Source organism: Maylandia zebra, linkage group LG9, assembly GCF_041146795.1.
Source record: "Maylandia zebra isolate NMK-2024a linkage group LG9, Mzebra_GT3a, whole genome shotgun sequence".
Lineage (NCBI taxonomy): Eukaryota > Metazoa > Chordata > Actinopteri > Cichliformes > Cichlidae > Maylandia > Maylandia zebra.
This window is the reverse complement of record NC_135175.1, coordinates 14,186,273-14,212,017: the sequence shown is the minus strand read 5'-3', so window position 1 is coordinate 14,212,017 and position 25,745 is coordinate 14,186,273. Positions and strand designations below refer to the sequence as shown.

The 25,745-nt window shown below is 39.7% G+C and overlaps 1 long non-coding RNA gene across 1 annotated transcript; it reads left to right on the top strand.

Moving 5' to 3' along the window:
* The first annotated feature begins 280 nt into the window (after positions 1-280).
* Positions 281-25,697, top strand: LOC143420490 (uncharacterized). Its single transcript, XR_013100319.1, has 4 exons — positions 281-313; positions 1,027-1,089; positions 8,238-8,308; positions 25,417-25,697. It is a non-coding gene; the product is annotated as an uncharacterized LOC143420490 (long non-coding RNA).
* The last annotated feature ends 48 nt before the right edge of the window (positions 25,698-25,745 follow it).

Sequence of the window (25,745 nt, the reverse complement as noted above, 5' to 3'; positions counted from 1 at the left end):
ATCTATCTGGGGATCTGTCAGGATGGGTATCTGATTCTAAGTCAAAAGATGGTGAGCCAGGGGCGATTTTAGCCCACCCCCAAAAATGAATCAAAGCACCCCCAAAGTTTTCTTACTTTTTTTTGACAATATTTGCTGTTTGTGTGACACACTACTAAAAATATAAAAAGCATACAGTACTGTACTTGTTTGAGACGTAACATTTTAACAACAAAAGTATAGATAACCCCCCTCCCAAAATGGTTTGTTCCAGCTCTCCCCTGCTCTTGCTCTAGCCAGAGCGATGGTGGCTGAGACGCAGCGGAGCGGAGGTGTAAGTGCCTGGCTTAAAATAGGACATATTAGCTGCATTTAACCTTCAGTTACTCTTTATATAGTTGCTAAGAGTCAGACCATGTTTCTTTTTAGCTCAAAAACATTACACCAGGTAACCTGCAGTGTTGAAAACGTGTTTACCGACTGTGTTTGCTACCCTACAATCCGTCCTGCTCTGTAGTAAATTCAGCGACATTTGACCGTCCTGTTGCTAACATTGAAATGTATACAGCCTATTTAAAATCTAAAACTTTAAATTCTCCGTAGCCTGCTGTTGTTACCACTGTCCTGTTTGAAATGGATACTAACTAGCTAACTGACTGAATGCCCATTAGCCTTATAACTCCTGTTGTGTGTGTGTGTGTGTGTGTGTGTGTGTGTGTGTGTGTGTGTGTGTGTGTGTGTGTGTGCGTGCGTGCGTGCATACAGAGAGACAGCCAGGTTCATAATGGATATGAGGAAGTTTTTTTAAAAAAGGAGCCACATTCAGGTGAAAGTGTAAAATCAAATGATCCGTCAATCAAGAATAATGTTGGATCAGTGTTTCAATATTTATCTTTTATTAGATGTTCATGTGGTTTGGTTATTTGCCTTTTGGTTGAAAGTAAACTGAGAGAGGACTTTTTTTTATTAGTGATCTTAATAGTATTTTTTCATATTAATTTAATTTATCATCTAATTGAATACAATCTATTTGTGCATGATTGTCAGTCCAAAGAGGGAGAGAGGAAAGAGGGGAACGTGAGGAGAAAGGGCACGGTCAGGAAGAACCAGGTAAGAAAACAGAGAGGGAACAGTGATAGGAAAAACAGAAACTGTTAAACTGACAAAGAAAAAAAAACCTGATTTTACTCATACAATCTGGAAGTTGTGTCCTCCCTATAATAAAGCTGATATACAGAATCTGCTAAACAAACTGGGTTGAAACATTTTTGAGCCTCTTTAACAACATTCCAACATCACATTATAATTGATCGGGGAGATTAAAATTAATGATATATTTTTATGTGGTTCAGCCACAACTCTACTGAAACCTCAGCCAGTAATAGGTAGGCCAATTTTTGGACCCTCCAGTTGTCTGTATGACTGCCGCAGTACGTACATCACATTTGCACACTATCAGAAAGAGCCAAACAGCCCTGGTGGAGTGAGGAGCTGTAAAGAGAAGCAGATGCTCTGTTTATATTCTAAACATGTTTTAAGCTTGTTTCAAAGATTCTGTACTGCAGCTTTAAATGTTTTCCAAAAGCACACACACACTTAACTTATCAGTGTTTCTCACACTTTTTACAGTGTGTACCACCTGATAAAAATGTCGAGCTCTCCTAAGGACCACTATGAAAGCATGAAACTCATAAATCTTACAACACAAAATTAGTGTTATTAAATTAGTAAAATTAGCATCTGCAGTAAAGATTTTTTTCATACATTGTATAAATTCTACCACAGGCAAAGTTGCCTCCATTTTTATAGTTTTTATTAATATTTTGTAATAATTTATTTGTAATAATTCTGTTTTGGGAGTGTTTTCTATGTATCTGTATTATATTATACAAACACATTAAAAGTGAATCTCTGTCCAAAAAATGCACTCAGTTTACTTCTTACTCACTATGAGCATCATCAGACCACCAGGACTGTTAGGAGGTGGTCAGAGGAGGCAATAGCGGAACTACAGGGCTGTTTCGAGGTGACCGACTGGGAAACACTCTGTGAGCCTCACGCCGAGGACATCAATGGGCTTACTGAGTGTATCACAGACTACATAACTTTCTGCACCGACTCCATTGTTCCAGCTCAGACTGTTCATTGTTACCCAAATAACAAGCCGTGGGTGACTAAGGACATCAAAGCCCTCCTCAACAACAAGAAGAGGGCTTTCAGAGGGGGCAACAAAGAGGAGGTGAGGAAGGTCCAGGTGTTACTAAAGGACAAGATCAGAGAGGCTAAGGACAATTACAGGAGGAAGCTGGAGTGGAAACTCCAGCAGAACAGCATGAGAGAGGTGTGGAGGGGCATGAAGACCATCACTGGATTCAGGCCAACCAACAGCAGGGGAACTGAGGGAGGTGAGAATAGAGCCGACGAGTTGAATCTGTTTTTCAATAGATTCGACACCACAGTGTCTGCTCCCACCCCCACAACCTCACCTGCAGTCAGCCTGGAATCCAGAGCCACACCACTGTGCCAGCCTCTCTCTTCACATGTTGCCTCCTGTGAGATTCCTGACACCCCTCCCCCACCCATCACCTTCACTCAATACCAGGTTGAGATGCAAATGAGGAGACTTCACTCAGGCAAGTCTGCTGGACCAGATGGAGTGAGTCCCCTTGTCCTCAAGGCCTGTGCCCCCCAGCTGTGTGGAGTCTTTCATAAACTGTTTATGCTGAGTCTGAGTCTGCAGAGGGTCCCGGTGATGTGGAAGACATAATGCCTCGTCCCTGTACCAAAGACGCCTCGTCCCAGTGGCCCCCAGGATTACAGGCCCGTGGCACTGACCTCCCACATCATGAAGACCCTGGAAAGGCTCATCCTGGACCAGCTGCGACCCATAGTAAGACCACATCTGGATCCCCTTCAGTTCGCTTATCAGCCTCGTCTCGGAACAGAGGACGCCATCATCTACCTGCTCAATCGTGTCTACACCCATCTGGACCAGCCGGCGAGCACTGTGAGGGTCATGTTTTTTGACTTTTCCAGTGCTTTCAACACCATCAGGCCGACCCTCCTGGGTGATAAGTTAGCAGCGATGCAGGTGGATGCTTCTCTGGTGTCCTGGATTGTTGATTACCTGACAGGAAGACCACAATATGTACGTCTCCCACAGTGTGTGTCTGACAAGGTGATTAGCAACACAGGGGCACCACAGGGGACTGTCCTCTCCCCCTTCCTCTTCACCCTCTACACCACAGACTTCAGCCACTGCACAGAGACCTGCCATCTTCAGAAGTTTTCTGATGACTCTGCGGTGGTTGGATGCATCAGCAGGGATGATGAGACAGAGTACCGGGCTGTGGTCGACTCCTTTGTCACGTGGTGTGAGCAGAATCATCTGCAGCTCAACGTGGCAAAGACCAAGGAACTGATCGTGGACTTCAGGAAGACCAGGAAACACTTGACCCCTGTTTCAATCCAGGGGGTCAGTGTTGACATTGTGGAGGACTATAAATACCTTGGAGTACACATTGACAATAAACTGGACTGGGCTAAAAACACCACAGCACTTTACAGGAAGGGCCAGAGTCGTCTCTATTTTTTGAGGCGACTGAGGTCCTTCAACATCTGCCAGAAAATGCTGAGGATTTTCTATGAGTCTGTTGTAGCCAGTGCGATCCTCTATGCTGTTGCATGCTGGGGGAGCAGGCTGAGGGTCGCAGATGCCAACAGACTTAATAAACTGATCCGTAAGGCCAGCAATGTTGTGGGGATGGAGCTGGACTCCCTCAAGGTGGTGTCGGAGAGGCGGATGCTGTCCAAGATAAAGACAATGTTGGATAACACCTCCCACCCACTCCATGACATGTTGGTCAGTCACAGGAGCTCGTTCAGTGAGAGACTGAGATTACCGAAAAGCACCACTGAACGACACAGGAAATCATTCCTGCCTGTGGCCATCTCCCTGTACAACGCATCCACTTAACACACTGTTTGCTGCTACAGCTACACATGTTTCTTTTCCAAATATTTATTTATAAGTGACTTATGTATGTATGTATGTATATATATGTATATATTGTACTATTCTTAGTTAGCGTATTGTCTGTCTTGTCTTAATGTTGGTTTAAAATGGAGCACTGTAACAAAAAATAATTTACCCCAGGGATCAATAAAGTATTCTGATTCTGATTCTGATTCTGATTCATTATTCTCCCCCAGTAATTAAGGTTAGGATATGTATTTTTTTATTCCAATACATTCTTCTTTTGTAGCATTTAAAAAACCTTTATCAGATTTGATGGTTTTGTTACAGACTTTTCAAAAAAGTGTTTTGCTTTTCTTTCACAAATGTGGGGATTAAATTGTGTTAAAATGTACAAAACAGTGATGTCATGTTTTGTGACGAGGACCCAGGCACAGAGAGACTTGATGAATTTAAGAATCTTATGATTTAACAAGGAAATTTGCAGACTTGCACAGAGATGGTAAAATTATGATGACTGATAACGGAGACGAAGACAACAGACGATGAGGACAGAGAGGAACAGGGGTTTAAATGCACCAAAGTGACAGTCAGAGAGAACTCGGGACAACATTTAAGGATGCAGGGACTGACAGAGACAGGTTTATCGTGCCTGGCTGGGCAGCTCTCTGGGTGCTCAGCACCCCCAAAGCTCTGATCCTAGAATTGCCCCTGTGGTGAGCCCTTGTTAATAAGGAGATAAAATCATTGGAGATTGATTGATTCTGGAGCCTCACATGGCTACTAGAGGAATTGCAGGCTTTTGTAATTTTGCATTGGCTTCATTTTTCAACAGACGTTGCCAACTGATTCATGACGTAGTACTTTTAGCTTCTTGGTGGTGCCAAACATGCAATCCTCACAATCCTCACACACAAAACTGTCCTCATCATGATCGTCTGCAGATTAAACCACACCAGTCCATGTCAGCACACTTTGCAGAATCAGGTTTTCTGACTATGTCCACATTCCCACAACTAGATACTAACTGGCCAAGTGCTACAGAGTTAAAAGTGTGATAACAACCGGTACTTCCTGTTATGGATAGCACCTATGTAGCTGCAGCCAAGATTGATGACCTGCTGATATTTTGCATAGAGAATATGTGTTGGCTATGTGATTAAAAAAAGACTTCACTACCAAGAAAATTCCCAAACTTCCCAGTAGCCACTCTATTCCTGTTTGTGATCAAGAATGTGGAGGAGAAGCTTCTATTGTTGTTAAGGTTGCAAAAACCCTTAAATCATGATCTTATCTGAAAGCCAATAAACAGCAGCTGAAAGCGAGAACAATAATAACAACAACATGTCAGCTATCTCACCTTCCCCTCACTTTCAACCAGTTGCGACAGATGGCTGTCCGTCCTTGAACCTGGTTGTGCTCATGCTAATGATAGCATTTTGCTAAGAGTCACATTTGTTAAGTTATACTTGAATTGCCTTTGTACATCTTACCTTATATCCTTTGCTTAATTTAAATTTTAAAGATTTAAATATCCCTTGGTGACTAATATAAACAACAGCTTTAGTAATCATGGATAAAATGGAGAATTACAGAAATGCGGCTAACAAGGTTATACTAATATCTTTAGTCCTATACAGGTGAGTTGTTATCCTGGCTCCAACTCTGCAGTGCACTAAAACTGCAACTCATACTGTGACACTGATAGTCGCCAAGGGGGGGCATGTGTCTCTATGAAAATATCACTGCAGAGAGAGACTGAAAACGAAATGTTCAGTTCAGTTCAGTTCATTTTTATTTCAAACATTTCAAACATGTGCCTTCACAATCATTACAAAATATCATTCCATTATTTGTTTGAAAAGGAGTAGGCTGAAGTATTTACTTATTTGTCCCTACCCCCTCAAGTTTTACCTCTCATTCATTTAATTTTTTTTTTGTCTTAAATTAAACAACATATGAAACATATAAACATATGAAGTAAAACAAAACATAACATACATAAATCAAAAACAAGAAAACAAATGTTAATGTGAAGCACACTCAGCTGGCCTTGGCTTTGCCTCCAGTTATTAAAGCATAAACAAAGTTTAATCTATAAACAAGAACAAAACAAATAAACAGCTGTCCTCAGCTCTCTGCTTTGTGAGCTTTGCATAGGATCATTCAGGACTCGTGGGCATTTTTAGGCTATTAAATTCCAGCTTGGGGTTTCAGAAAAAGCATGAAAGTCTGCTGGGACACTCACTACATGAGGAAAAATTTGAAGCTATGCTGCAGGAAGAAACAAGTTTAACAACTAATAACAACCTATGATTGAAAACAGAATGAACCTATGATCTGTGTGAGACCAGCTACAGCAAGTCAGCTGCTGTATAACAGGCCCCATTGATTACATGTGAGGCTGGTGAGAAAGCAAAGTTACAATTACAGTTGTGTGGCTGTGCAGTAAAACATTTCAATTGATCTGTCTGGACCTCAAACAATGATAAAAATGAAGAAAGAGTAAAGAGACGGTTGAACAGCCAGCAGTGACAGAAAGAAAAGATATCCCAGTGCAACACAATGCAGTCCATCCCAATTAAACTTGTTTATATAAATCTATGCTATGTAAATCTCTCTCTCTCTCTCTCGCTCTCTCTCGCCCTCTCTCTCTATATATATATACATGTGTATGTGTGTGTGTATATATGTATATATACACACATATGGGTAATTATGGATTTCTTTCTTAAGACTGTGCAGGACAAAAAACCCTGGTAAATCAATGAATACTGGCCAAGTAACCCCATCCACCGTGGGAGGGTTTCAATCAGCAGTTTATAAAACCTCTGATGCCTCACTCTGCTTTAAAAGGCTGCTCACCCACTTTCATTAATTTCATTTCATTAGAGGGACAATCAAAGGAGATTTTAAACCTCCCAACGGGGACTTGCAAATTTTTTTCTTCCAACATTCGGGTTAGTGTTGTGAAGTGGAAAATTAACCAGAAAGTGCATTTCTTAGAAAAACACTTTCCAAGAAATAAAAGGTTATTTTGAGATTCTGTCCATTAATCCATAAAACATGGATGGAACATTGTTTAAATTACTGATAAGTTACAAAATGGAGTTCTCAGGTGGTAAACAGATTTGAATCCAAGCTGCACCATGATTTCCTAAAGGGTCTCATCTCATATCTGCACTTTTATCCAGTGGCTTTCATAAAAATAATAGAAAATTTCAGTCAGATTTTAACAATAGTAACCAAAAATGTTTTGTTATTTTAGTTCTGCTATTTAATAAACCAAGATATGGTATTTTGATGAAGGTCCAAAGTTAAGGTATTAGATAATCATAAACAGCTGAGTGCAGAGCAGTCCGGTGTGGTAAACATTCGATTATTTAAAACACTGTGTAAAAGTCTTGAGTCAACCATCATTTCTTTATGTTTTGCTGCAAAAATAGGAAATACTTTATTAGCTGCAATTTTCTGAAACATTCAAACATATGAAATACAGCATAAATAAAAATACAGCATTCTGTTCCGTTTTGTGTTTTTCCTGTCCAAGTATGCTGTTACTGCACTAGCTGTGTGTTGGGAATCACTGAAATGCTGGAACCTGAATCTGTTGCCAATCGGATGCTACACACCAACATAGAATCGGAGCGTATAAGACAAAAGAGAGTTTGGATATTCTAACAACCTTGGTATGTCCAACTTTGTTCTTCAACACAGCATGAACTCTTTAAGCAAGCTCTCTTATAAATTCTTTAAGTAGTCTTCAAAGTAGCTCTCCAGGCTTTTCAACAGCCACTCAAAGACCTGCTTTGGGCGTTGGCTGCCTTTTGTGGAATAATAGTGTTGCGGTCCGGGCTCGGTGGAGGCCTATCCATGACTGAAAGTATTCCATTGTGTGTTCTTCTATTCAGGGATGCGTCTACTGCATTGACAGTGTGTTCGGGATCATTATCGTGCTGAAAAAAAGCCACTGGCTGTCAGACATATTTCCAGATGGTATTGCATGTTAAATCAAAATCTGTTGACACTGTGTTCAAATTTTCATCAGTTTTGATAAAATCCCCACCAGCAGTGACTGAAATGCTGCCCAAACCACGACAGAACATCCACCTTGTTTTATTGATGGTTGTAAACACTCACTGTTCCACCTCTCTCCTGGTCTCCTCAATACATAATAATGATAATTTGAATTAAAAAAAATTACTAAGAACTATGATTTTCAGCCCTTTTCTTCTGTAATTTGGTGTAGCTCAGTCTTTTCTCCTTGTTTCCCTTCTTTAAGAACGGCTTCCTGCAGCCACCCTTCTGATGAGACAACTTCTGACAAGACTTCAGCGATGGATCAAGTGAAGGGTGAGAAACATCCCTCAGGTCCTCTGTCAGATTTTCTTCCATTGCTTGAGGATATTACTTTCAGATTCTGATCTTCATCTGTAGAAAAATGAATATTCAGAGTTTTAATTCTAATAAAAAGGTAAAACTGTCAAAAATCTAGTTTACTTGATGGAAGTCACAATTTAATCTTAATCATGGCACAATCAATACTACAAAACAAAAAGAGATAAAAAAAAATCATTTTGGTTTGCTCATGGCTGAGATAGAAGAGAATGGATGGATGGGTTTGCTCCTGTTAGATTAAGAGATAGTTAAACCACTCAAAAGGTAGTAACAAACCTTAAACTAATTCAAAATTTTGACTCAAACAAAAGTTGGACAAAATGATCTGACAGTCTAACTAAATACTGAATTACGGTGTCGATCTACAAATGTTAATATCTTTATGTGAATGACTTTTCAGTTGATTATTTCTGGCATAAATGGGCTTCCATACATATCTCAGGCCAAATCCTAAAAGACTGCCAACTCTTCATTTTTATTTCCATTCTCAATGCTCCATCTCTTACTCCATCCAGTAACACACACAGCAGCATCATTATTCAGAATTTTGCTAGCCACAGCTGCAAACTGGGCTCAGGAGTGATTGTGGGAGGTCAAATGAAGATGCATGCACCACATTTCCTCATTTACAGCTGAGGGTACATTCATGTCATTAAGCTCAGCTGAACATGCTAACAAGCGAGTTATCTGTGAGCTTCGCCGATGGTCACATGAGGTCTGACACATATCAGACCTCATGTGACGCTGTCAAGTTCCTGCCTACATGTCTCGCTGTCAAGTTCCTGCCTACACAGTGACTGAGACTCCAGCAGCTCTATTAGGATATTAATCAGATCATATAATAAACACAGGAGCAAACACTGCTCTGCATGCCTGAGTATGAAGCTGCATGGTGTTTAAAATTTAAAGGAATCTGGAAGATAAACACTACTATCCCATGAATGCTAACCCATCTGGTACAGTCTTATGAGCTACTTCCATTCTGTTTGTGCTGTAAAACCACAGCTCTCTGCTTGTGCTTATGCAGTTATATGACTCAACAGGAATTCATAAATACAAGGATACGTCCTCAAAAACACGCTTAAACATCTGAGAAAGATTTTCATTGCTTTTATTTGAGCGGGTCTAAAAACAAATGAGTGAAAACAAATGTCTCGAAACTGATGAATTATAGAAAGAGACGTTCTTTATTTTGCTGTGATATTTATAGGGCTGCCTTTGAGCGAGTGAAACACATCACACATTTCAGCCCCGAGAGAGCGCTCACCTGTGGGAGTGTTAAACCCACTGAAGCCTGACATAATTATGACAGATGCTTTGCAGTCTAAACTTGGATGAAATTATTCTGCACCCTTTGAAATTATTCAGCAGCTAACCTCACACTGACTGCTCTCAGGAACAATAAGCGAAGGTTGCGTGATTAATGTGCAGGAGCTGCCCAGAGGCATCACCGTGGCGGCGCGCCGCGATGAGAGCTGTTTCGATTCAGCCTCCTGTACTTCGTGTAGATACTTTGTTTTCAGATGAACTGCAGTATACATACTATCCTCTCTTCCACACAAGCGATCAGTGTAACAGTTCATTTCAGGTTATCTCTATTGGCTTTCACTGCTGCCCAACTTCATTTAGGTTATTTTCTACTAATAGATCTTAGTGTTGGCCTCAGACGACACAAGCATTATGGAGAGAAGTAATTGGATTAAAGGGACCCATTCAGACAAACAAGACGCATCAGGGGAGAGGATTAGGAGAGATGATGTTGGGAAGGAGCAGACAGAAGAAAACAGAGAAGAAGTGACGTGGAAGTGCAAGAGAGAATGAGCGGTAGAGGTGGAGGGGGCAGCGTGAAAGACTGTCACAAAAAGGAATGATGGAGAGAGGAAAAGAAGAAGAGTGGGTGGATAATTATACGAATAAAGGTGGGAGAGAGATGCGCAGACATTCGGTGGGTGGAGGAAGATGCATGTAAGACGCTGTTCTTACTGCAAAGAGGCATGTAGAGATTAGTTTGTCATCCAACTGTGAAATTACAGCACTGTGTATGTTTTTATTATCTTGTTTTGGTACGATAACACAAAAGTAAGTTTCAAAGGTTTAATTAGAAAGGCTGTTTTTATTTCCTAGGTTAAAAATGAATGTGATAAGAAAGCTGGTGTACAGTAATGATGAAACAAGACTCGACTTTTGGTTTTGCATTACAAGAAAGAGTTTAGATAGTCTGTGGCATTTACTTCCCTTGCAGCCAAGGGGTTCCTGCAGTGCTCGACATTGAACAGGTCTGTTGTGATTCAGACAGGGTGTGAACATGAAGCTGTCACACTTAGATCTAAACCATGACCAGAAGTGAAAGAATGTGATTGTAGTGTATCTGGGTCCTTCATTAGAAATAAAGTAAATAGCTCAGTTTTCAGAGTTGATCAGACTAAAGCTGCTACTCTCGCACATTGAAAGTAGCCAGCTGATGTGGCTATTATTCCTCCTGGACACCTGCTAGGTAAGGTGTTTCTGACGTGTCCACCTGGGAAGCGGCCCTTTGGGGCACACCCAGGAATCTTTGGAGAGATTATGTCTCTTGCTTGGTTTGAACTGAACTGAAGGCCTGGGCTTCTCTACTTAGACTGCTGCCACAGTGACCCAGACAGAACATGGATGTAAGGATGGCCATTCTATAGACACACTACCAACATTACTTGGCAATGGAATTTCAATTATTCAAAGAGGCGAGTGAGACTGAGAAGATTGTGTTGCACTTAAAGGTAATACATGCTGAGCAACATTTACTTTGACTGAAATTACTGCGACGCAAAAAAGGAAAAGTATGTTGGAATCGACTGAACCTAGACACAGATGGCAGAGCTGTCATAACAACAAAATGGCAAATGGTGACAGGGCTGCAAATTATTTGCATTATAAGGACGCAAGACACAATTACAGCTTATTGGATTCTGTAAAATAGTGACAAAACAAGGCTAAGAAAGTTCAGTTTGACTGAACTACCAATTAAATACCTTTAAGTGGGTGCCCGGGGCAATTTTATATTCCACTTACGTAACTGCTAGACGTACTCTGACATTTAAAATAAATGCTCCTTTAAAAACTGCTAGAGACAGGCGCATTATCATAATTTTTAGACCATAATACCTCATTAAAAGTCTCTCTGTGTTTTGCCTGTTAAATCTAATGCCTAACATTAACATTAAATCCAGCACAGTGTTAGCTCAGGCTGGCCATGCTGGAAACTTAGCCAGCAGTCCCAGTAGATCAGCTGGTAATAGCCCATGATTCATCTGATATGCTTTCAAATTTGGACAAAATTTGATATTAGGGGTGTGCTATTTAAGATAAAGATTAAGATCCTTCCTGATGTGCAGTGCAGTGCATGCCACTTTACAACCCGCCTCAACCACAGACCCTTCTTTCTTTCTGTCGCACCTAATCTTCTTTTAACTGAAGTATTTGTTGTTAACATTATCTTGAGTTTAACTGAGGGCATTATTGTTCCCACAGCATGCCTCCAAACAGCAGAGCTCTGTTCCCTATCAAAGTAGAATCAGCAGTTTTCTTTTGTAACAAAATGTATATACATTTAAATTGTTATCCTCCCAAAGCCAAACTTCAAATACCTGAATGTCAATGCTGACTTGTAATTGCGCAAAAATATGGATGGATAAAATTATATTATATTACTGTCCAACAACAGCCATGCATTATTAATGCAACTTCTGCATCAGCAATCAAATCCATTTTTATAGCAGCAGCAAATACAAATGCACTAAACTAAACAGAATGAAGATATCATGATGCTTTTTTATTACACAGTGGGGGCTGCATGTTGACTACATCAGCAGTTTGTATACATGCATGTGTTGTGCAGCTTGCACATGTTGTAGTCTGAATATTATAAGAATAACAATTTTAACATTCTTATAGATACACTCTAGAATTCAAGGAGCCACAGGTCTTGAGTTCAGTGGCAGAATGGCATGTAACTTCATTTTTCTATGATTAAAAGTATATTTTTAATGATTACCTGAAAAGTTGTTGTAAAGAAAGAGGTAACGTTTGATTTAGGTTAGTGCTACAATATCTTTACACTGATTTATCATAGCTTGTACTCATATTACACATCTCTTTATACAGTTGTTTTATGGAAATTTGTGATACGTTTTATGGAAAGCACAGATCCTCAAAGCATTAAATAAAATGTATTAATAAAACATGAATTACAGTGAAGGTTAGTTTAGGTTTAATTACGTTTAGGGTAAGCAAATCATATATATAGTCATGAAGTAAGTGTGTCTCGAGCAGGGAAGCCCTGTCAGTATTTGATTTTTATCAAATCTTTCCAGCTCCGGTTGTTTACCATTGACTCAGCAAGTCAATAGCTTCCTCTTCTATTGTCTGTGAGTGATGACAGTTTTCCCGCGGTCTGGACTGCAGTCACACAATAGGGCTTACTTGTCATTTCCAATTTTCAAGATTGTGATTTTAAGAAGAAAAGAAAAATCTATTGAGTGGTTTCAAACCCAGTGTCTCAGCTCAGAACAAAGTGTCAAATAGAAACAATAAAACTATCCTTATAACCAGCTCTATTTCCTGAATGAACTTCTGTGTGCTTTGAACTTAGATTTTTATAACAAACTTCCACTGTTCACCATGTTTCCCTGTTATTTTTCAGGTGCCTTTGGATTTAATTGCAGCCGGGATCATTGATTAGCTTCCTGGGAAAAGTCGATTTCTTCGTCCACCGTGACAAATAATCAGTAATTTAAGTGTTTTCAGAGCTGACACATACAGAGTTTGGGGCAAAGACAGTCCAATAACATAGCGATCGATACTGATCCATTATCCTTCCCCTGTTTCTTGACCGTTTGAGTGGATTGGGTGATGCAACCACATCACCTTGAAATTCCTTGTACATTTAAGGCATCTCCAGTCAATTAATTTAAAGCTAAATGTATTTTCAAGAGATTAAAGTAGCATTATTCATATTTTAGCCTGTGTAAAAATGATAAAGTGTTGATCCATATGTGTACACAGTAATCAAATATTGCTTACTCATATTCTGTGGTTCCTTTTCAATTCATAAGTACAGAAAAACTCTTAATATTTTATTTTCCAAAAGTTTTACAGTGAATTAAAAAACCTTCTATATTTCATGACAACAAAGGGCAGGTGTGAAGTGGCTTAGGTCTCACTTGCAAGAGAGCTTCCAGGTTATGCAAGATCTCTGATAATCTTGTGTCTGGCATTTCTCAGCAATGGGCCGAAGAAGACATGTAGAAGAAGACACGAAGTGTGTGTGTGTATATGTATATATATATATATATATATATATATATATATGTACTGTGAAGAAGCCTTTAGTACCCCCTCCCCCAATAATTTTTAAATAGGTTGCTTCACAGAGCCAGTTTTTGAAAATGCCAAAAATAACACAGATTGATGGGCATATAATAGTATTTTTATACCAACAAGGTGATTCCAGAAGAGCTAGTTGAAAACCAGCCATATTGTTGCATGATGTGCGCATTGTGCCCTTAAAATTTTTGAGGTAAATGGGACAAGAGGAGGACAGAAGAAGTGGCAGATCTAAAAAAAACAAAACAAACAAACAAAAAAACCTCACAGCAAATGATCAGTGTCTGAAAGTCAAAGAAAGACACACAATGGAATCAGTCATGGATTGGTCTCCCCAGAGCTCGGACTGCGACATTATTGACATAGTGTGGGATCATCTCAGGAGAAAACATAACAAAAGAGCCAAAGTCCAAGGGAGAGGCCTGGAGAACTATTCCTCAAGACGACTTAAACAAGAAAGCTTGCCTAAGAGAGTTCAGGATGTGTTGAAAAATAAAGGTGGTCAGACCAAATATTGACTTTCAATAAATTGCTAAACCTATCTTACATTTTACTAGCAAAATATAAAGAAATAAAGAGTGATTTAATACTTGCAAAGTTCTGCACTGAGATATACTGACGTATATGGAATAGTTGGTTCACAGTGAGGAACATTGTTGTTGTTAAAAATGCGATGACATGATTACAACAGGTCTCCATGGAAGCAGTGTAGATAATTTGACCAAGCATCTTTGGTGAAGCAGTTTATTCCCCCAGGTTAAAGGTCACAACTGTCATGATTGTTTGCTGTTGTCAGAGTTTACCTCTGCACAAAATATCTCCTGGGTTGTACCTTTGAATTTGTAAGAAAATTCACGTACTGTTGCAAACTGAGTCAAAAAGTTACAACTGCATTGGTTTAACTGTTATTGTTATAGTGTAGCATCAGTATGTGTTCATCCCCAGCTTATAGAAATCCATCCTCAGCACTGCGTACATATAAACTACTGTTATTGCCCACAGAGATTATGACCCTGACAATGATGCATAAAGCAAACTCATCTTCCTCCTCTGTTCTCTTCAGCTTCTGATCGCTGCCATTTATTCACAGTTGCTCAGCACTCATATAATCCAATCAGAAATCTGTCAGCACATTTGCTAAAAATTGCAGAACGCAGCACATCATTTCCACATCTCTGGCACACTCTCCAATTTCCTTCATATTCCACTGATCTGTCTAGAAAAGCTTCACTTCAGTCATAGAAAATGTTGAGTATCATGCAGACAGCAGATTCAGCGAAAGTCAAAATCATTTTTTCTTTTGATTTCCAATCAAAGTCTGTGGGAAAATGTAGGGATTTGACGAGGTTGTATAGTTTTTCTACATGTCAGCTGTGGTCAGGACCCTAGGTCAGAGTTCAGTTGCCAAAAGCATATACGCTTGCTGCCTACCTGCTGATGTAGAAGGTTTAAAACCTGTAGCATATTCTCTGTTTTTTATATTTATATTTTTACTTTGGAAAGAACCTCATAAAGAATTCAGAAAGCAGCTAGTGAAGAGGCTGGTGGGCTCACTGGAACAGCAGCTCCTAACTCTGTACATCAGCGCTGCAAACACCATCAAAGCAGCAGACAATGTACCTTTGTGGTCTACACAAAGAGGGAAGACAGACAGACTGTGTTTGAGCTCAGGGAAGACAGTAAAAGCTATTAGAAATGTCAGGCTTGAAATGTAATACTGATCCTTTCATCAGACTCAGACAAAAAGAAAATGCATTTCCCCAAATATATGAAAATACATCAACAGTAATCTGGTGAGAATTTGTAAGATTGCCTGTACGATATCCCCACATACCCTTCTTCCTGTTAAAACAACATCCTACATTACTGTGCATTGATCAGCAGCCATGCAATTAAATTAGTAATATATTAGAGAGTTGGTTTAGCCACAACAGGAACTAAATGCTATGTACTTAATGTGTAATGCATGATAATGCATGGATTAATTCAGAAATTTGTGAAACATTTTTGCCCATTTCAGGAATATTTGGTTGCTTGCTTGCTTTTGACTTGGCAGAGAGAGATTTGAACCTTTCTCCCTGGATCTTATAAAGCTATTCTTTGCCTTGGTTGTGTCGTTCCTATTACAAATTGTTCATCATCCATCACTTCTTGCAGAATAAAGGCTGGGTAACTCCCGCTGCCACAGTTGCTGTCAGGTTTATTTAAACTGCTATGAAAAGGCAGAGACAGCTGACCTTTCCCCATGCTGAGGAATGTCTTGTGTGTTTTCACACTGTAGAAAACCGTTGTTTATAATTGGCTGAGATCCTGAATTTCTTAGATATGTAGCTACACATCAAGTGTTTTTTGTTCTAAAAAGATATACTTGTACTCTACCCTCCACATTTACCACATGAGGAAAGTTTCGTCCTTGAATCAGAAATCTATCTTCAGTCGACTTGCCTCCACCTCTGTCTTCAAATCTATCTGCAGCTTGCACTTTTAAGCTGAGGTCTGCAGGGGCCACTTTAGATTTTCAGAGGGACACACATATATATTTATTTATCACTGCTCTACTATGATTTATCTGCAAAAGCTTTTCAAGGTTAGCAGAAAAGATAAATTAACCACTGACCAAGTCCAAGGAGCACATCTTTTTCCAAGGCAGCAGGCAGAGAAAGAGTTTGGTGAGAAAAGTTCAGAAGCAGTAGCAACACACTGACTTTCAACCACTTTCACAGATATGGAATAAAACAAGTCAAAGACTAACAGAAGAATTGGCTCAAGAGTTTCAGAGACAGAAGACTGGGCCTGATGAAGATTCAACACTAACTTAAAGATTTAGCTGTGATTAAATATAATTATCATCACACAAAGGACTTGATATACTTATATCTATATAATAATTAATCGTTTTGTCACAACAGATACAGACAAAAAACGACCTCAGTTCATCCAAAAAGACTCATCAAAAAGCCTAATAAGGAGGGACTTTCTAAAGTTATCCATTATTGCGGGGGCAGAGGGTCAGAGCCTTTATGAGAGCTTCAGACAAGGTTATAATTATTCTGACATGTTGATTGGCAGCACCACCTCCATCCGTTTCCTGCACTTCTGCCACCTCACTCAGAAGAAGGGTTTGAAGCATATGGAGTGCTGATGTATGTGCTGTAAGAGCACTTTCTTCAGTATTGCCTCTTAAATTTTTAATCGAAATGGACATATTCAAATATGCCTTTAAAGACCAAGTCCTCGCCTGTCTTTGCCGATTCACCCTGTCTTGTGAGGGCAGAGCTATTAGTTTTCTAATCACATGGCAGACACACACAGACACACACAGAGGGTGGGAGGTATTATCCAACATTGTCTTTATCTTGGACAACATCCACCTCTCAGACACCACCTTAAGGGAGTCCAGCTCCATCCCCACAACATTACTGGCCTCACGGATCAGTTTATTGAGTCTGTCGGCATCTGCGACCCTCAGCCTGCTCCCCCAGCATGCAACGGCATAGAGGATTGCACTGGCCACAACAGACTCGTAGAAAATCCTGAGCATTTGTGTGTTTGTGTGTGTTTTTAGTCCAGTTTATTGTCAATGTATACTCCGAGGTATTTATAGTACATAGAAGTACATATAGAAGTGCATGTTTTACAAGAATGGATTAGATCAACATCAGCGATTCACTTTTCAGCTAGTCCAATCATCAGTTCCAAATTAGTCAAATGCAGTTAACAGAATATTATTCAGTCATCAAACTACATTGTTAAATGAAATCAACACTTCAGGGTCTCTAATTGTGTAGATAAGCCTTTTAAGGTGAGCTTGAATAGAAAGAATGTATGAAGAAATAATTATTTGACTTTTGCCGTCTGTGAGCAAGATTAGAAAAAGTTAGATTAATGGAAACTTGATCGGAGTCTCTGGAGCTCTTAGAAGTGCAGCGAGTACTAATTTCACTGCTGTGAGTTTCTTTGGTTTAATGAGGTCGCTCAGTCATTAAATGGAGATTGAATATTATTTAGGTTGCTGTGGATTCATTTTTAGAGCAGTAAGATCATCATCATCATCTGGAGTACCAACATGGAAAAAAACACAGTGAATAATATGAATATGAGGCACTTAACTCAGGGGTTCCCTCAGGATTACACGTATTATTTGGTGCTTCAAAAGCTTTAAAACTCTCTACGGTTACATTTTTCGGTATTTATTTATTTTTATATCTCCAGAAGCAACTTTTCACACTTGCAGGAGGAAACCGAAACATAAGATGCAGGAAAGCAGAATAAAGTCTCAAACACAAAGCTGTAAGAAAAGGCCGAGGTCATGCACGGGTCGGCAGGCTGGCAACGTGGCAGACAAACAAGTGAGGGCCAGGCAAAAGTCAAAGTCCATGAAAGTGCGAGAAAGTCATGCATGAAGAGAACACTTGGAAACATGTGTATATAAAAAATAGAAAACTGGAAAATACAAGGATCATGAAAATGTGATGGAAAGCTGCAGCACTTTCTGTAGTCCAAACAAGAGAGGGTGGGGAAAAGGCTGGAAGTGACGTGACAGAAACACTGATTTCAAAATGAAACAGGAAGCGATAAAACAAAGATGTAAACCATGGGCAGTTGTTGCTGATCACAGATGTTTTAAACACAAAGCACATAAAATTGTCAACAAGCCCTCACTTACTCACTGCTGACACAGCAGAACAGAAGGTAGCCAGTGACAAAAATATTGTCATAATCTCCTCTGTAGGTCTGGAAGATTTATTTGTACACTTTTACTTCACCAAAAATGTAAAACTAACTATCTAATTTTTTTTTTATTTCCTTCGATTAGGAGATTCCTGGTTCTCTTAATTCCTCCTTGTCCTATAGAGGTCATAAATTATTTGCTACCACTTAAAAGTTTCCTCTTCCTTCATATAGAGGATATGTGTCAGTCTGTGAACTTTGTTAGCAGTAGAGTTTATCATTCTCCAGATTGTAAACTCATTAACATGCCAGCACCACCTGGAGTCTTACAAAGATGTGTTCCTGTTTCCTTTAATATTAGACTCCTGCAACTCAGACTTGTCTTCCTGTCTTCGTCTATAAAGAGAGCAAACATCTCTGTGTTGGCTGAAGGAGCTTTTTGGGAAGTTCTGGACTGACTGCAAAGTTATTAACAGGCTTCCCAAATAGGGCTGTGCTGCACGTGCCAGCACCGAGACACCCATCCTGTGGAAACTCCTGCTGACTGTGTCAAGAGTGATGCCTGAGAAATCTGCGTCTGTAGTCTCCGTAGAGTCTGTAGCTTTTTCCACTAAACTTGAACTCGTTAATTTCAGTCTGCAGATTGAGTTGGCATATTAAAAATCTGTTTACAGTCTTTTCAGAGGGCTGCTTGGGGCATTCACATCATTTATGCAAAGCCTGATCTCACAATCAGCATTTACTCAAAACCTTTACCTGAGGTATGTCAGAGTTTCTAAAGTGTTTTCTTCTGATTGCACTTTAAAAGAAATCATTCCTGCTTGTCCTGAACACCCTGAGACGCCAGCCATTGTCCCCAATTGCACTGATTCTTCAATTAGCACAGCGGGAAAACACAACACAATCAGTATCTCTATTCAGACTTTTGCATTGGTCACAGGAGGGGAACATGACATTGTTTATTGTTGTTAAAATAGCATGCGACCCAGGGATAGGGAACGTCGACTGCGATCATTTCAGCTTTTTTTTAGGCTTTTTCGAAGCCTTTAAAAAGAGTTTGAATAAGTGAGATAATACTAAACAATGGAGGGAGCCAGGAGCCAAGCAGCTAAAAATAAAGGGGAAAAGAATCTGGACATAGGGTGTGCGTGTGTGTGTGTGTGTGTGTGTGTGTGTGTGTGTGTGTGTGTGTGTGTGTGTGTGTGTGTGTGTGTGTGTGTGTGTGTGTGTGTGTGAGAGTCAGTTTCTTAAGGTCAGTGGAGAAAAACTGCAAAAAGAGGAAGCACCTGTTCTTTTTCATAACACACATTTGCACTGCTATCTGTGTGAGGACTGGCAGTGACATTATGCATTAACTAGCCCTGAAACTTTATTACAGTTGAATGTCTAAACTCACCCTTATGTGAACCTGATTTTAGCCTTAAACTTAAAACCAAGTCTAAGCCCTTCAAACAGCCTTTGGTTGTTATAAAAGAGCAAAATGTGCCCAGTCACAGTGCCTCATATTCAGAGTGGTTCCCACAAAGATACATATACAAGCACACACAGTTTACAGTCTTGTTTACATGGACGTGGCCCAGGGCAGGCCTCCATGGGGGGCACACGAGTGAAATGAGCATGCAGAGGTTTAGCGCTTTATCTGTTTTGTATTCTCCAGTTTGCTGGAGGATATGCAAAAAAATAAATACATTTCTATAAAAACACTTGTAGTATAAGATCACAAAAGCCTGCAAAGCAACTGTTTACACAAAGTAAAGGGCTGTATTCTGTTAGCTATATTTATGATCATTATTTGTCCATGGTGGTAATGGCTCCACGGTGTGCTGGTTAACACACTCACCTACAAACCAGATCTCTGGTTTGAGTGTTGCAGGGCTTATAAACCCACCCTCTAGGGGTGTACAAGCGAGTATACTGCCAGTTCCAAGTGTGGATTAATAGAAGAGCGGTATTAGTAAAATCAGCAACTGATCAAACGTGCAGATGCATCTGCTGTGGCGACCCCTCGGGGAAATAAAGGAGCAAAAGTTCTTTATAGTTTTGTTTTTCCATGAGTCTTATAAATGGACACACACATATAATGAATAGAATAGAATAATCCTTTAATTCTCCCACAAGGGGAAATTTGGTTGTAACAGTAGCAAAGAAAAAAGCACATATACAAACAGAACAGGACACAGAACAGAAACAGACACAATCTTTACAGAAAAAATATTTACATAGTTACAAAAACAGAGTACTGTACAGTTTTTATTAATTAAAGTACAAATAAAAATGGCAAACCCAGGTTGTAATGTGCAGACAGAGCAGGCTACTGGAAGATGTTTAAATAATTAAGAATATTTAGAAATAGTACAGATTGTGCATCGTACCTGTGCATTAAAAAGTAAATTTGTAACTTCCAATAAGTTAGTATATATAAATTAAGAAAGATAATGCTATAAAAATGGAAATAGGGGCAGAGATTTATTAATATTTCTACAAACATACATGAAAATGGAGTATGTAAGTATAATATACATTGCACATTCTGAGGAGCTTGAAGGTCAATATTAGGTATGACCACCTTTATTCTTCATTACAGCCTCAAGTGTTTAAGGCAACCTCTCTTATAAATTCTTTAGATAGACTTCAAAATAACTCTCCAGGCTTTATGAAGGACCTTCAAAGCTCTTCTTCAGATGTTGACTACCTTTTGTTCTGTTCTCTATCGACAGAGAGGACAGAAAATGGAATAACAGTGTTGAGAGCCGGGCTCTGGGGAGACCAATCCCTGCCTGATACACTTCTTTTGTGTGCTTTTCTATGCAACAGTGTCATGCAAAAAAATGTAGTTGTTATCAATCAGAAACTTTCCAGAAGGTGCTGCATCATAGATCAAATCTGATAGTACTTCCTGTTTTCATAATCCCATCAATTTTCTTAAGATCAACACCACTGGCTGAAACAGCACCAAACCGTGACAGAGCCAGATAGCTGCCCCTGCTCCCTGTTGTACCTCTCTTCTTACCTCCTACATACAAACTGATGATGGCTTTCAGGTCCTGCAATGGGTTTTTGCTGATTTCGTTTTCCGGCTTCTTAAGGACATGACACTCAATTGCTGATTTTTGCCCGATAGTTCTTCTTTTGTCCTCCACTTGTCCAGTTAATGTTATGTGTTTTTGTGAAGTTGCTGCAAAACGTTGTCTGTTATCTGTATACAAAAAAATGGGTTTATCCCTGGAGTTGAATGCCATTTTTATGCTTGAATGATTCATAAGTCAATGTTAAAAGCTTAACGAACAAAAGCAGTCCTCTGAAAATGGCCAGGTACAAGGACTGGACTGGATTAGTGAAAAAAGCAGCCAAAGAAATGTCCAAAGAAAAACTTTGAAAAGCCTCCTGAAAACCTGGAGAAGTATTGCATGAGGCTACTTTTAAAATGCTCCATGAACCTTTTAACTATCAATTATTAAGTAAAATGGATGTGTGGCTACCAAGTTCTTTAAAAAAAATCAGAGAGGTGCACAAGCTTTAGCATCACAGCTATGCAGTGTGGCAGAGATTCAAAGTTTGATGTGCTGGATGGCTGGAGGCCGATATATGAGTTTTTCCCAGGCGCTATGGCTGTTACAGGCCAAAGATGTGTGTTACAAATTGGCTGCACAGTAGGTGTTAATGTGAGAGCAGTTAGATTCCCAACAACATGGCAGGGGCAGACTCAAAACCATATTTAGAAAAGAAGGCAGACTTGGAGTCGTCACTACGACTCGGGCTTAATGTTAACTTTGGATGCTAATTTTAGACTTCATAAACCTGGCCTTGTAAATGTATGTACCGGAGACAGTGGACAGTGAGCTCCCTGCAGTGTCTTTCAGTACAATGGAGAGTTTAACAAGACAAAACAGCATGCAACATTGCTTCAAAACAGCCACTAATAATGCATAACTCTAAGCCTTCATCAAATTCAAATGCGAAGCATTGTGCCCAGCTTAGGAGGTAAGTAAGTGAAACATAGGACTTAAGAGAGTGTTCCCGCCACGGTCCTGAGAACAGGAAGTCCAGCTGTAATTCACAATTGAAGATGTGGTTTTTTTTTATATTATTTGTCAGAAGAACTATCCCAAAAAGCTGAAGTTATATAAAAAACAAAAAAAAACACACATAAAACTAGCAAATGTTTGGAAGCCGAGGACGGGACGTGTCAGTTTCTGCCAGGGAGCAACTTCTGGAGCCAGGGTTTTTGAAACGACTCGATGACAATAAAGACAAACATAAAAATGTTGTAAAGTTGTTTCAAAGGAAGGAAAAACTAAAGAGACCAAAGCCATTTTTGGTACCAGGCTATAAACATTAAATATAAAGTCGGGCATTTCCAACATGGAGCCTTAAGAAATGAAATTTCTTCCAAGGTTTTTCTTGGGGTTTTACTATTGCATTTAATTTGCCTCGTCATAGTTTCATGTCAACACCTCTATTTGTAGCCAACACCTGATGCACAGATATACCCAACCTCTTTGACAAAACTGTGTCTGAGGCACAGCTACAAATGCATCATCTTCTTAAAATGAGAGAAAACACACTAAGAAAAAAAGTTCAAAATTCTGTCTTTTCTGTAAGTTTTTCAGTATTATTATTTTAAATTGGAGTTTAATTTACCTGTGTTTGCAAAGATGCTGGTGTTTATTGTGTGTTTGTGTGTGTGTACGGAGAGACAGGTGGAATAATTTGCACATGTAACAAGGATTAAATAGTTTAGTAGAATAACAGGCCTAAAGAAAAAAGCTAAAAAAGAAAAGTACAAAGTGCTCTACAAAGCACAGAATCCTTGTATCATCCATCGCTGCACGGGCTTTTCTTAATTAATGATATTTTTTGCCTTCTGCTGACTCAGGAAAGTCAGGTCTTTGATTCACATGTTCCAAATTTTGGTCAAATATTTGCAAAGCTAAAGCGTAATCTCAAGTGAATACCTAAACTACTTCTTTCTTTGAATTTTTTTGTTTCATACCTGTTGTTGCTGTGATCTCCCATTTGGGAGATGAAAAGTTCACACTGTTCACGCGGTCCCGGTCCTAAAGGAAACAATTTCCAGTCATCTTAAAAATTAGAACAACTTTTCCTCCAGGTAAACGAGACACCCCTGTGATCATGCACATTGCACATGCTGCATGAAACAGTTTACCTCATATTATCTAAGTATTAATCTCTGTTGAGCTAATATTTGTCATCAACATGCATTATAATGCAAGTCTTACAAAACTGTTCTGCTCTAAATGAAAGCCATTTTACACAGTGTAGAAAATGTATTTGCTTCAATATGTCTCCAATGTTTGGTTAAATCTATACAATTCATGATGTCACACCTCACTGCTCACATTTATTTAATTGCCGCGCGGAAAATATTCCAACGAGCCATTCGTCAAACATAATGAATTGTCAGATTTTATTAAAGGAAGTGGTAACGGAGACCCTCAGAGGTTATGTTACAGGCGGATATCTGTGTACATTCAATTACATTCTGATGGAAAACAGGAAGGCTTTGCCTAATGAAGCCTCGAATCTTGTCGGGTTCCCGCTTAAATGAATTATAATAACAAGACAAAAAAAAGGCAGCAATCAAAGATGGGCTTCTTGTGGATTGTAATGCTGCACACGTGTGTGTGTGTATGTCTGTGCAGTCTTGTCAGTATTTAAGTGTAATTCAGAACAATCTTTTCCTGATTGCACACACCTGATATGAATGCAGAAACAGACACAATGGGACTTTTTTGAAACCACTTTGCAATTGATGATTAGATCTACATGCAAACTGGATGTTCAAAGAAAATATTTTTCTGTTTGCTTCACACTTTGGGCCTTATAGCGTACTTGTCTGTCCATCTGAGCGTCTTGTACTGCACAGTGACATTTCATATCTTTAGCTTTTTGTCATTTACAGCCATCAATCATGTTGAAAACACATATTGTTGGAGACCACGCTTATTGATGGTACAGATTACTAGGTCACTATACACAAACACTCTTAACTCGTCACTAATGCAAAAAGCATAGAAAAACAAAATATGTAAACAGGATCAGCTCAAACTGGACTCAGAAACCAGAGTGTCGACTGTTTACTGAGAGCAGGAATGAAATAAAGGAGAGCAGATAAGCAGCTAGAGAAGATAACCTTTCAAATATAACCAGGAGCGCTGCCAGAGAGGCCAAGGTGAGTTCAATAGGATCTTGCAGTATTTGTTTGTTTCTTGAGCAGATGCTCTGGAGGGTAAATGGCTGTCAAGTAGAAGTCCAAGATGAATGGGTGAGCAGCAGTGAGAAGTGAACAGGCAGGTGGAGAAGGGGAAGTCCTTTCCTTTGCAGGTCCCGAGAGCAACTGACCGGTTCAGGCAACAGTGACTGGTGGTGATAGCAAAACTCCTCATAAAAGCAGGAATCCAGGAAAACAGGTTTACACAATGATCAACTACAAAGGAGACTGAACAAAGACTACAAGAACCGTCACAAAGAAGCCCTAATCACACTATATAGGCATTAACCATCTGGTAAACGGCAGTAGCACCATCCAGTCTTTAACCCTCTCGAGGCAGGCGTTGCCGATTTGCAACAGTTAAAAACTAACAACCTGATTACCCCACATACATATTTTATGAGTTTTGTTTTACTCAGAAGTACCACTGCAGGACTTGGTTGTGCATTAGCAACAAAAAGTTTAATTTGAGAGGGTTAAAGCTTCTCTGTCTCATGGCTCTGGTTCTCCTGGATTCTCCTTGTTTCTCTCTTTCTCTCTCTCTCCCTTTGTTTTTGTGTGTATGTGCAGTGTTGATCGTGGGCTGGACTCTTCTTGAGTCTCTGCCCTACTCGGCTGTGATTGTTCCTCCACCTGCAGTGGAGGAACAATCACAGCCGTTCTAAGGCACAGAGAGACAGCTGTTCATGGCTGGAACATTAACCACGCCGTTAGCGAGACCCCGGCTCAATCTCTGGTTGACTTGTCGTGTGTTTCCTCGTGGCTTCCCTCGGTGATTGTTTGCCTTCCTTCTGTTCAGGTTGTTGTCCCCTTCGTTGTGTCCCTGGAGTGAGGTGAGCTAGAGAGTTTCCCCTCAAACCGTGAGAGTGTGCGTGGGTCGTGAGGATTGGATGTTTGGACTGCCCTCTGACCTCTGGATCTCCCCCACATTAACCCTCTTCTGTGTGGCCTGTGATTTTCTCTTCTCTGTAAATAAACAGAAAGGACAGATTCTAAAAGTCTACAGTGAGCTATGTAGCTAAGCCTGGTATAGCTAGCAAACATCTATACACGGGCTGTTTGTTGTGAAGATATGCATAAGGGGGAAAATAGTTTGTTACATGTGTTACTGAAAATAAACATTTAACA